At 39.1% G+C, this 13009-nt stretch overlaps 1 long non-coding RNA gene across 2 annotated transcripts in view; it reads right to left on the bottom strand.

The window, feature by feature from the left end:
• Positions 1-13009, bottom strand: part of LOC125485426 — a 104374-nt gene that overhangs the window by 6182 nt on the left and 85183 nt on the right. The window contains exons 4-5 of one of the 2 annotated variants that reach the window (XR_007264159.1): positions 6942-7015; positions 5817-6755 (exon numbers count right to left, since the gene is read on the bottom strand). This is a non-coding gene — a long non-coding RNA (uncharacterized LOC125485426). Of the gene's footprint in view, positions 1-5816; positions 6756-6941; positions 7016-13009 lie in introns of those variants that run through there. The other variant, XR_007264158.1, reaches the window with a different exon arrangement.

Genomic DNA, 13009 nt, shown 5'->3' with positions numbered 1-13009 from the left:
TCAGGATTAACTGACAGATGTGATGTAGACTACAATAAAGTGCACTGTTCTTTATTCCTGACATCTCCTTACCTCTAACTGAACTTTACAAAGATTTCAACTAATTGCACTAACTGCAAAAGTCTAAAAGATGCTTCTAGATTTAGAATATACCTTAATGTACAAGAAATGAATGCTTAATTTACAATTTAGGTATTGAAATAGGAGAATCAGACAATGCAAAGAAAATAACTATCAGAAACTTGACAATCTAATAATTTCTCTTTTATAAGTCAAATTTCAAATCTTCATACTGGAGGAGTATAAATCCCATAACATCACTGCATATTCTTACACTAATTTATCATTTATTCTTAGTTCTTTATGTAAGAGCTTTAGTATGTACAGATTTCATCAGAAAGCCTATTACATTTCCAGAACACTATTCCATTATTTAAAAAGTACAAAATCTATAAAATCATCTAGTTAGTGTGACAAGCAATGCATACTGAATCCCTGTTTTCAGGCAAGACCCCCATCTGAGGGACCGACATGCAACTCCATCCTCCACTTATTATTTTTTAAATTAACTATAAATGCTGCAGAAATAAACGTCAACTTTTGTTTATTTTATTCTTTAAAATTTATTGATTAAGTCAAATCAGACACTACCAGGATAAGACAAGGAATAAAAAAAATCAAGAAATAGCAGATTGGTCAAACCAAGGTTGAATTTTAAAAGAATGCAAGTTACAGGAAGCAGGTAACAGTTAGGGAAATCAGAGTCCCATATTTTTGAGGTTAACTGAATGATTTGCTATAGAATAGGAATTTAAGTGATTTTTACACAAGTTTTCAGGTAATTAAAGATCAACTTTGATTAAAGTAATACAAGTGATAAAAACAATCAATGGTTCAGGAAAGTCAGAAGAAAACAGATAGATTAATAAAATAAAAGAAAACAAACTAAACAAGGAAACAGTATCACTAGAAACAAAGAAGATGATAGAGGAATAGATAACAAACAGACAAGGTCTCTTTAATTAGTTTGGAGCATTTGTAAATATTAATTTGAGTAATAAATCTATGTATGCCAGAATATATAAAGCTATCCTTGAACTTCAAAAGTTCAAGGGGGATTAAACTATGCTGAAGATGCTAACACTGTAAATGTTTAAATTCTTCTTCGGTCAATGGAAAACACTGACAGTGTGACAATATGTATCAGGAACCAAGATATACTTACATACAAAGAAATTTCAGAGGGAACAAATTATTGCTAAATGTACGAAGAGTAGGGAACCAAAAGTTATCATTAATTTATGAAATGACATAGAACTGAAAGAGGCCATTTGGCCCATCATGCTTGGGTAAACTCTTTGGTAGTGATGACTGATTATAATCCCATTCCCCATATTTTTGTGTAGTTGTTAGTTTTATTTTGCTATATCAATTACTCAATTCTTTTCAAAACATTAGTATTGAATCTGCTGTCATTATATTTTTGGATCGTGTGTTCCAATCACAAAACTAATTTTTTTTCCATGTTGCCTCTTTTGACATTCACTGTAAATCTGTGTGCAATGAGTATTAACTATCGGAATGTTTCTCCTTAAAAAACACTTAATTATTATGAAAACTACTTTTAAATCTCCTTTTAATGTCTTTGCTGAAAGAAGAACAACCCCATCTTCTCCAGCCTCTCCATTTACTTAAGTTCCTTAATACTAGTACAATTTGAGTGAACTTCATATATCTTTGCTGTACCCTTTCTGAGGCCTAAAGGACAATGCCTAGAATAGAACGCAATATTCTATCTGACAAATTGACATTTTTTTTAAAGATCTAGCATAATGTCCATTCTTTTGTTCATGATGCCTCTATTAATAAAAGTCAAAGATAACACATTTAACACTCTTCTGAATTTTAACCACTTGTTCAAAGTTCTTTCCGCTCTTACTCTTCTGAAATTGAAGCATTCAATTGCTATTGACTCTCCTACTCTTCTTAACAAAATCACTGCATTGTATGATCTGCCTTTTGTCTGTGGATTTCACCACAGTATGTCCTTCTGATGTCTGTTAACATGCCTGTCAATGTTTGTTACCTTACGAATTCCATGTCATCTGCAAACTTTGTAAATAAGACCTATGTGCACAAGTTCAATTTATTCATATTAATTACAAAGAACAGTGGTCCTAATATTGACCCCTAAGGAACATCATTATGTACTGTTTCTTAGTCTGAAAATCAACTATTCATCACAAAACACAGGTTTAGTCTAAGGAGAATACTCAGATTTCAGATGAAGTCAAGGATAAGAGGCATATATTACATTAAAATGCCTAGAATGCACACATAATCATCGAAGGTATTTTTGAAATTAATTGTCAGGGGACCAATATTGTTGGCAAGGCAAGCATTCATTGTCTATCATTGAGATTCCTGAGAAGGTAGTGATGGGCCTTCCTTTTGAATCGCTGCTGTTTATCTTGAACAGGTGTTCCAACAGTGCTGTTAGGTTGAGTTTTGGGATTTTGATAGAGTAATGATGAAGGAACAGCAATCTATGTCTAAATTGGGATGATATATGATTCATATGGATCTTGGAGGTGATAGCGTTGCCATATACCTGCTGCCTTTCTAGTTGGTGAAGGCTGTATGTTTGCTGCTGAAGAAGTGGCTGGCAATTGAATTTCTGTGCTGCAGCATGCTGACAGAACAGAGCAGACAGTGCACTGGTAGTGGTGCACTGGTGGAAGGATTATTTAGTCAACTGTTAGAGGTGCATATCAAATGTGTTGCCTTATCCTGTATAATGTGAAACTCCCTGGATGTTGCTGCAACTGCACCCAACCCAACATTGAGGATGAAGTCAAGAAGCTGTTCCACTTTGTTGGTTCACTCACTGGCTTCAACAAGTTTGACAGTTATGTTCATCAGCACAGTTTTAGAATAAAGGGTCAATCATTTTGAACTAAGATTAAGAAAATCTTTTTCACTCAGAGGGTTGTGAACCTTTGAAGATCTCAAGTACAGCAGGTTGCCAATGTTCCATCACTTGAATATAGTCAAAGCTAGGATAGAGGCCTGGTGTGAAGTGGCAGCAGTCAGACCACATGGAGGTCCCCTGTGTGGTCTGCTGCAGAGAGCCCTTGGAGAGAGACTATGAAGTTTGTCTTTTTAATTCTTCTTCATGCTTTTATAGACCCATGGTTATGCTGTGTATAGCTGTAACATAGCTTTTTTTCCTGTAACTAAAGATTGTACTTAGGTACTTTGTATCTAAGATAGCACTTTGTGTTGGTGATATTATTACACTATAACTAATCCGTAACTGAAGAAGCTGTACCTTTGTACCTAAGATGCACTGTAAGAGGTGACTTATAAACTTTTCACTATACTCATTTGAGTACATATGGCAATAAAGCTAATGCAATTCAATTCAGATGGATTTTAGATTCTCAGGAAATCAAGAGATAACAGGGAGCAGACAGCAAACTGCAGTTAAGGCTGATAGCCATGATTAAACTGAATGGCAGAACAGGCACAATAGGTTATAAAGTCAACTCCTCACTTCTTATGTTCTAAGTATTTGGTCACTTTTGGTGCATTGACATTAAAGTACTTCACTGAGTGCAATATCTATGCCCTTGTTTCCTTAACATTTTCTCCAAGTGGTGTGCAATATGGAAGAAATACTGCTTCATGGTTGTAACTGCCTAATAAAATGGCACATTTCACCTATCTGACCTTCACATTGGTTTTAATAGTTATAGATGTAAAACACTACTCCTATTCTCTTGGACAATGGTAGTAGAGAGGAATCCATCAGAACCATTGGGAGTGGAACAGGGGTTGGGTGATGTTTGAGGAGAGAATTCACAACTGTGAGTGTTGTGAATTCCCATTTATTCACTTTCCACATTACTAGCCATGGCAGCCTTTCATTTGCCAGGTTTTCTTTGCTTTTTCTTCTGTCTTTCTATTAAGTATTTTGCAGCCACTAATCAGCATTGTCCTCTATCCTATCACAGACCTCCCTTAGTGATAGTAAGAACTGCTGATGCTGGAGTCAGAGATAACACAGTGTGGAGCTGGAGGAACACAGCAGGACAGGCAGCATCAGAGGAGCAGGAAAGTTGATGTTTTGGGTCAGGACCCTTCTTCTGAAGAAGGGTCAACTTTTCTGTTCTTCTGATGCTGCCTGGCCTGCTGCGTTCCTTCAGCTCCACACAGACCTCCCCTACTTTGTTCTTTCCTTTCTTGTTGATTTTCCCTGGCTTTGTACGTGTTTAAAGATTGTTAATCTTTACTTACCACTTAACAGTCCCATCATCTGACTATTCAGCATTATTTGTGACTTCTCAGGTACTGAAGTAGTCTGTCTTTATCCAGCAAGACCTGGACAATATTTAGGCTTAGGCTAATAAGTAGTAGGTAAAATCCATGCCATAAAATTTCCATGTACTGACCATCTTCAATTTAACCATCTCCCCTTGACATTCAATGGCATTCTAATTGCTGAATCCCATTCTGAAAATTACCATTGATCAGATATTGAATGGACCAGCCATTTAAATTCAGTGGCTATAAGAGCTGATCAGAGTTTCAAAATTCTGAGGCAAGTAACTCAACTCCTGACTCCCTAAAACATGTCCACCATCTATGCCACACATCAGGACTGTGATGGAAAACTCTTTACTTACCAGGATAAATGCAATTGTAGCAACACTCAAGAATTTTCACACCATCCAGGATAAAGCATCCTACCCGACTGTCACCGCATTCATCACTACCAACATTCACTCCCTCCACCAGCAATGCACAGTGGCAACAATGAGCCATTTACAAGATGCACTGCAGCAGCTCACCAATGTTTCTCTGACAGCACCTTCCAAAACTGCAACTTCTACCAACTAGAATGACAAAGACAGCAAATAACTGGGAATGCCTCCACTGGCAAGAACACATCCAAGCATCCACCATCCCACTTAGAGCTATATCACTGTTCTTTCACTATCACTGAAGCAAAATCCTGAACTCTCTTCCTAGTAGGTGCACCTATCGTACATAGACTTTAACAGTTCAAGACAGTGGCTCACAACTACCTCAAGGGCAATTAGGGTTAAGAATTGAATGCTGCCCTTGCCAGCAACAACTACGTCATATGAAAGAATAAATAAGAGACATATCTACTATGTACTTCTAATGCAAGGTCATCAACCCACAATGTTAACTCAGGTTTTTCCTCTCCACAGATGGTGTCTGACCATTTAAGCATTTTCCAGCATTTCTGTCCTATATATTTTTAAAATTGTTGACCACCACAGGGTCAGCAGTACCCATTCTGTGTCTTTACCATATCATCTGCAACACTGAGTGTTTCAGTGATAAAATAGGATGTTCTATTGAAAGGTTACTTTTAGATTTACCCTACAGCTCAAAGCCTGCTTTTCCATCAAATATATAGAATGCACAGGTATTCTGCTTTGAACTTATAAGCATTTGTCCAATGCATCTAAAGAGTCATATTGGACTTAAAACATTAATTCTGTATCGTCACAGATGCTTTGAGACCAGTTGAGTTTTTCCAACATATTCTACTTATTGCTCAAAGCACTGTTAACACGAATGTGAAGAACTGCAATTTATTGGTATGTGTGTAAAATTAAAGACTTTAGGAACAATGATATAATCTGTTCTACAATCAGAAGATTGTTCCTTGAAATTTTAACATCTGGTTGAGTGTATTATTTCCTTTCTTGTCAATGGAACTGCAGTCTGTGTTTTTATGGAGGTGTAGACATTGACTGATTTCTGACAAATCTTACACGTGGTTTACTGCAAATTTAGCTTTAATATTTGTTGCCAGAAATTACAAGAATCTATAATTAAGGAAAGAGTGATTGAAAACCTTGAAGATTTTCACCTGCCAGAGAAAGCCAGCATGGAGTTATCAACAGCAGCCCAGCTTCAGCTTTATAAAAACACACTTTAAATATTGTACAGTGTAGACAGTTCTTGCAGTCCATAGTTAGAATATAATGGTCTTGTAGGAAGTAAGAACAAACAGATTGATAACTGGGGTCCAAGGGTTACAAAACCAAGAAAGATCGGATAAAATAGAGTTTTGTTCCCATGAAGTGATAAAATGATTGATCTAATAGTGTAGGTAGATACTTTTATTTCCACTGGTTGGCAGTTTAGGCCTAGGGTATATAACGTAAAAATTAGAATAAGACCTTTCAGGCATAAGGACATTTGGATCTCCCTACTGGAAATAGTGAATTCCAAATTAACTGTTAATTTGAAATTGAATATTGATAGATTTTTATTAAGCAATAAGCGCTATGCAATATGAGAAAGGCATAAATGGAAATAGGACACAGATCAGCCATGATTTCAATGAAAGGCTGAAAATCTCAAGGTATTAAATGGCTAGAAGATGTTGCTATGTATCTATTCAACAAGAACTGCCTCATGTTTCAACAACTGAACAAGATTAAAACCATCCATGATGTTGCCATAAATAAGATTGCTGCACATTCTTTGAGACTGACAGAGTCTTCAGCTTGGTATGTTGTTTCTGGAACATGCTGTGTTATTGCTGTAAATCTCTCCATTCACATCAGGCAAAATGTCTTGAAAGATACTATGTGTGGAATAGAGGCCCAATTCATCTCCCTCATTATCTCACTTTCTTAATTTTGCTCACTGTTATAGTTCAAAAATTTTTTTTTTCTTCATATTCTTCCGATGCTACCTGTAGATTTCTAGGAAAGAAAGATGCAAGGTAAGAATGAATAGAAACTAGCAGTTTAGCATTAAGAAGAAAAATAGAAAGCAGAATAGATGCAAAAAAATAGGAAACATATGGCACGTGATGCTCTGTTAATGTGGTGTTAACAATATATTACAGTCCTCTCATTTCTCTTGCCCAGATCAGATTGCCAACTTACCATTCCAGTGCACATCCCTATTCGTATATGAACTCTTTTCAAGTTGCGGATGGCCCCTTTAGCTGCACTGTTTCCTGAAACAAATAATTGAGGAGTGTAAGCCAAGTTTTGAGGGAGAAATTATGTAAGCAATGTGGGAGTACTACCCTGTTAACATGGAGGGAAGAATTCTAAGGTTATGCATACAATCAATAGCTGGATGGTGCTGTGGGTCTATCAAACCTTGAATGCTTCAAGCAGATCTGATTGCCAAGAATGGGAGTACATGAACGGAAGACATGCAGGTGGTAGAGGCAGAGTGAAAAAGAGCCACCTTAGTGTGCCCTAGTATCAAGTATCTAAATTCCAGATGCAATGGTTTATCATTTTGAAAATAAGACATTTCAAAATGATATGACTGAGGCAGGTAAGATAATAAGGAATTGGAAAAGGCAATTTAGAAATGATACTTTCAGCAAAAGGGACACGTTTAACCATATGAAGGGTAAGCTTATCACAGAAGTAAACTATTGCAAACTCCGAAATTTAAAAAAAACACAGAAAATCCTGGAAACATTCTGGCAGCATTTTGGGAGAGAGAAAAGAATTAATACAACTTTCATCAAAAGTTAGAAACATCATAGTTCTTGAAAAAGTTAAATGGAAAAGAGTAGGAAAAAGAATGGCATGGTGGCTCAATGGTTAGCACTGCTACCTCACAGCATCAGGGACCCAGGTTTGATTCCACCCTCGGGCAACTGTCTGTGTGGAGTTTGCACATTCTCCCCGTGTCTGCGTGGGTTTCCTCTGGGTGCTCAGGTTTCCTCCCAAAGACCAAAGATATGCAGGTTAGGTGGATTGGCCACACTAAATTGCCCTGAGTGTTCAGGGATGTGCAGATTAGGTGGGTCATGGGTGGGATGCTTCAAGGGTCAGTGTGGACTTGTTGGGCTGAAGGGCCTGTTTCCACACTGTTGGAATTCAATGAAATACATCTTTCAGACCAGGCAAAAATAAATTATATTAAAGGGCCTGTTTCCACACAGTAGGGATTCTGTGAAAGAAACGCCTGCAATAAAATGGAACGAAGCGTTGATTAAATGACAACGTTTTTCAGGGTTTCGGGCCGAAGTGAAGAAACAAATATATCTGGAGGTGGTGTGAATGGCAGGAATAGGTGCTAACTGAAAGCAAAAAATAAAGAGAGAAACAAGAAAAAGAATAAAGAAGCAAATCTAAAATTATTGAGTTCAATGTTGAATCCAAATGGCTGTGCAGAGGCCAGTCGAAAGATAGGCTGTTTTTCTTTGAAATTACTTTGAGTTTAATCATACATTGCTCAACGCTGGGGATAGAGAAGCAAGCATGAGAGCAAGGTGAAGAATTAAAATGACAGACAACTGAGGACTTCAGGAAAATAGGCTTCCTGCAAAATGGTTATCAAATGTGAACTAGGTCTCCCTAGTATAGAGGCGAAATTTGTGAGCAGCAAATACAGCACACTAAATTAGGATAAAGTACAAGTGAATTGCTGTTTCAATTGGATGCAAATGTTCAGGCTCTGCAAGGTGAGAAGGGTTGACTGTATCTCCTGCATTGACATGATGAGGTACTGTTGTTGGTGACTGAGAAATGGACTGGGTATCATAGAGGAACTGCCCTTCAGATTGCTGAAAGGAAGGAGGGCTTGTAACTTTGAATGTTGTTAGAAGCTCCTCATGCAACACTTGGAATGAACTTTCAGAGAGCACAACAAAGGAAAAAAAACAAGAATCATTCAATAAAAATTAACAGAGCAATAGGAGAGCTAATGGCGGCTTTTACAGATTGTGTTACCTTGTGGTAATTATCTTGTAATCATTTAAATCAGGAGGGAGACCTATATTAAAACATCAACATTTAGGCATGGTACATAACCTTTTTGCTACCAATAAATCCTGTTATAAAAAAAAGTTGAGGAAGACTTTCCATTTTTAAGTCTTTTATTATTAAATTTTAGTGTATAACACACTATCCGAACTGATGGATCAGTCTGTTTACTTTTATTGGTAAGGGTCATGATGTTAATTCTTCCAAGAATATAATGTAATTTATATTCAATTTGTTCAGAACATTAAAGACCATAAGACATAGGAACATAATTAGGCCATTCAGCCCATAAAGTCTTCTCCACCATTCGATCATGTCTCTCAACCCCATTCTCCTGCCTTCTCCCTGTAACCCTTGATCCCCTTAATAATCAAGAATCTATCTATCTGTCTCTGTCTTAAATACAATCAATGACTAGGCCTCCACAGCCCTCTGTGGCAATGAGTTCCATAAGATTAACCACCCTCTGGCTGAAGAGATTCTTTCTCATCTTAATTCTAAAGACTCATCCTTTTGCTCGGAGGCTATGCCCTCAGATCCTAGTCCCTCCTTCTATTGGAAGCGTCTACTCCTTGTCCACTCTGTCCAGGTCTCTCAGTATTCTGTAAGTTTTAATCAGATACCCCCCCTTATCCTTCTAAACTCCATTGAGTATGGACTCAGAGTTCTCAAACCCCCTCATATGACAAGCCCTTCATTCCTGGGGTCATTCTCGTAAACTTCCTCTGGACCCCCTTCAGTGCCAGCACATCCTTCCTTAGATATGGAGCCTAGAATTGCTCGCAATATTCCAAATGCAGTGTGAACAGAACCTTATACAGCCTCAGCAGTACATTTCTGCCCTTGTATTCTAGACCTCTTGAAATGAATGCTAACATTGCATTTACCTTCCTAACTGCAACATAACCTACACGTTAACCTTAAGAGAATCATAGAATCCCTACAGTGCAGAAGCAGGCCAATCAGCCCATCATGTCCACGCTGACCCTCCAAACAGCATCCCATTCAGACATCCCCCCAACCATATCCCTGTAACCCTGCATTTCCCATGACTAATCCACCAAGCCTGCACATCCCTGTACACTATGGGCAATTTAGCATGGCCAGTCCACCTAACTTGCACATCTTTGGATGATGGGAGGAAACCAGAGCACCCAGAGGAAACCCATGCTGACATGGGGAGAACGTGCAAACTCCACACAGACAGTCGCCTGAGGATGAAATCAAACCCAGGTTCTAGCGCTGTAATGCAGCAGCGCTAACCACTGAATCCTGAATGAGGACTCTTTCGTCCCTATGTACTTTAGATTTCTGAAGCATTGACCCTTTTAGAAAATAGCCCATGCCTCTTTTCTTCCTATTAAAGTGCATAACCTCAAACTTATGCACATTGTATTTCATCTGCCACTTCTTTGCCCACTTGCCTAGCATGTACAAGTCCTTCTGCAGCCTCCCCACTTCCTCAACCTTACCTCCTCCTCCACCTATCTTTGTGTCATATGCAAACTTAGCAATAATGCCCTCAATTCCTTCATCCAGATCATTAATGTATAAATTGAATAATTATAATCCCAACACTGACCCCTGTGGAAATCCACTTGTCATCGGCTGCCACCCTGAAAAAGAAACTCCTTTATCCCTCTACTCTGCTTTCTGCCATTCAGCCAATCCTCTATCCATACAAGTACCTTGCCCCTAACACCATGGGCTCTTATCTTATTTAACAGCCACAGGATATCCAAATAGATCACATCCACTGGCTCTCCATTGTCTAACTTGCTCATTACTTCTTCAAAGAATTTTAACAGATTTCGCAGGCACATCTCACCTTGAAGCCATGCTGACTCAGTCCTATATTACCACACACTTCTAAGTACTCCGCAATCTTATCCTTAATAATGGAACCCAAAATCTTATCAACGACTGAATTCAGGCTAACTGGCCTATAGTTTTCTGTTTTCTGCCTTCCTCTGTTCTTAAACATGAGTGTTAGAATAGCCATTTTCTAGTCCTCTGGGACTCTCCCTCACTCTAGTGAGTCCTGAAAGATCACCGTCAATGCCTCCACTATCTCCTCAGCTATCTCCTTCAGAATCCTGGGGTGTAGTCCATTTGGTCTGGGTGATTTATCCGCCTTCAGATCTTTCAGCTTCCCCAGCACCTTCCTGTTAGTGTTGGCCACTACATTCATCTCTGACCCCTGTATCTCTTGAAGTTCTGGTATGTTGCTGCGGTGAAAACTGTGAAAACTGATGCAAAGAACCTATTCAGTTTCTCTGCCATCTTTTACTCCATTAGTACTTCTCCAGCCTCATTTGCTAGCAGCCCAAAGTCCACTCTTGCCTCTTTCTTATCTTTTGAATATCTAAACGAACACTTGCAATCTCCTCGTCTAGCTTACTCTCATATTTCATCTTCTTCCCCACCTCCCCAACCCCATTGCTTTTTTAGTTATCCTCTGCTGGTTTTTAAGGGCTTCTCAGTCCTCTGGCTTCCTACTAATTTTCACCACATTGTATCTTTTTCCTTTTGCTTTTATGCTATCCCTGACTTTCCTTGTCAGCCATGATTGTTTCATCCTCCCTTAGTATGCTTCTTCCGTGGGATGAACTTTTCCCCTGCCTCCCAAATAACTCCCAGACACTCCTGCCTTTGCTGCTCCACTGTCTACCCTGCTAGGCTACCCTTCCAATCAACTCTGACCAGCTCCTCCTTCACATCTTTGTCGTTACCTTTGCTCAATAATAATACCGTACATCTGATTCCAGCTTTTCCCTCTCAAGCCGCAGGGCGAATTCTATCATATTATAGTCATTGGTCCCTAGGGGTTCCTTTACCTTCAGCTCCCTAATCAAGTCTGCCTCATACACATGACCAAATCCAGAATTGCCTGTCGCCTTGTGGGCTCTACCACAAATTGCTCCAAAAACCCATCTCATTCCATGAATTCCTTTCCTTGAGATCCATTACTAAACTGAATTTCCTAGTCCACTTGCATATTGAAGACCCCATGATTATTGTAATTATGCCTTTCTTACATGTCTTTTCTATCTCCCGATCTATTTTTTGCCCCACATCCTGACTACTGCTTGGAGCCTGTATAATCTCAGGCATCAAGGTCTTTTCCTTTGGAGTTCTCACAAGATTCAATACTTCTCAATTCTATATCACTTTTTGTTATTGATTTAATTTTATTTCTTACAAACAAAACAAACCCTCCCCTCACTGCTCATCTGCTTGTCCTTTTGCTAGGACTTGCATTCTTGAATATTTAGTTTCCAGCCCTCATCCTCTTTCAGCCACGTGTCTATGACACCAACAACATCGTATCTGCTAATTTCAATCTGTACCACAAGCTCATTTACCTTGTTTCGTATACTGCATGTATTTAAGTACAATGACTGCCTCCATTCTCATAGTTGTCCCCTCATCTGCTGTGCCTGAAGTTAGATGCATATCCATACTCTGTCCTAATACTTGTTCTGCAAATTTTAACTTGGGCAGCCCCCACTCACACTTCTTCCATAATTTTCCATGCAACTGAGCCACCCCCACCCACTCACTATTTAGCTTAAAGCATTATCCACAGCCCTAGATTTGCAAGTTGCCAGGACTCTGGTCTCAGCATGATTCAGGTGGAGCCCATCCCATAGAAACAGCTCCCTCCTTCCCCAGTACAGGTGCCAATGTCCCATGAATTTGAGATAACACGGTGTAGAGCTGGATGAACACAGCAGGCCAAGCAGCATCAGAGGAGCAGGAAAGCTGATGTTTCAGGTTGAGACCCTTCTTCGGAACCCATGAATTTGAACCCATTTCTCCCACACTAATCTTTGAGCCACACACTTACCTCTTTAATCTTGTTGATCCCGGGCTGATTTGCTTGTGGCTGAGGTAGTAATCCAATTATTACCACCTTTTAGATTCTGCTTTTTAAGTTAGCCCCCAACTGCTCATATTCCCTCAATAGAACCTCTTTTCTCTTTCTATCTATATCATTGGTACCTATATGGACCACAACAACTGGGTCTTTCCCCTCCCACCCCAAGTTCCCATGCAGCCCAAATGAGATATCTTGAATAACAAGGTGTAGAGCTGGATGAACACAGCAGGCCAAGCAGCATCATAGGAGCAGGAAGGCTGACGTTTCGGGCCTAGACCCTTCTTCAGAAATGGGGGAGGGGAAGGGGGTTCTGAAATAAATAGGGAGAGAGGGGGAG

This window comes from Rhincodon typus, chromosome 19 (assembly GCF_021869965.1).
Source record: "Rhincodon typus isolate 14 chromosome 19, sRhiTyp1.1, whole genome shotgun sequence".
NCBI lineage: Eukaryota > Metazoa > Chordata > Chondrichthyes > Orectolobiformes > Rhincodontidae > Rhincodon > Rhincodon typus.
Note: the sequence above shows the minus strand (reverse complement) of the source record. Positions and strands in the feature narration are given on the sequence as shown.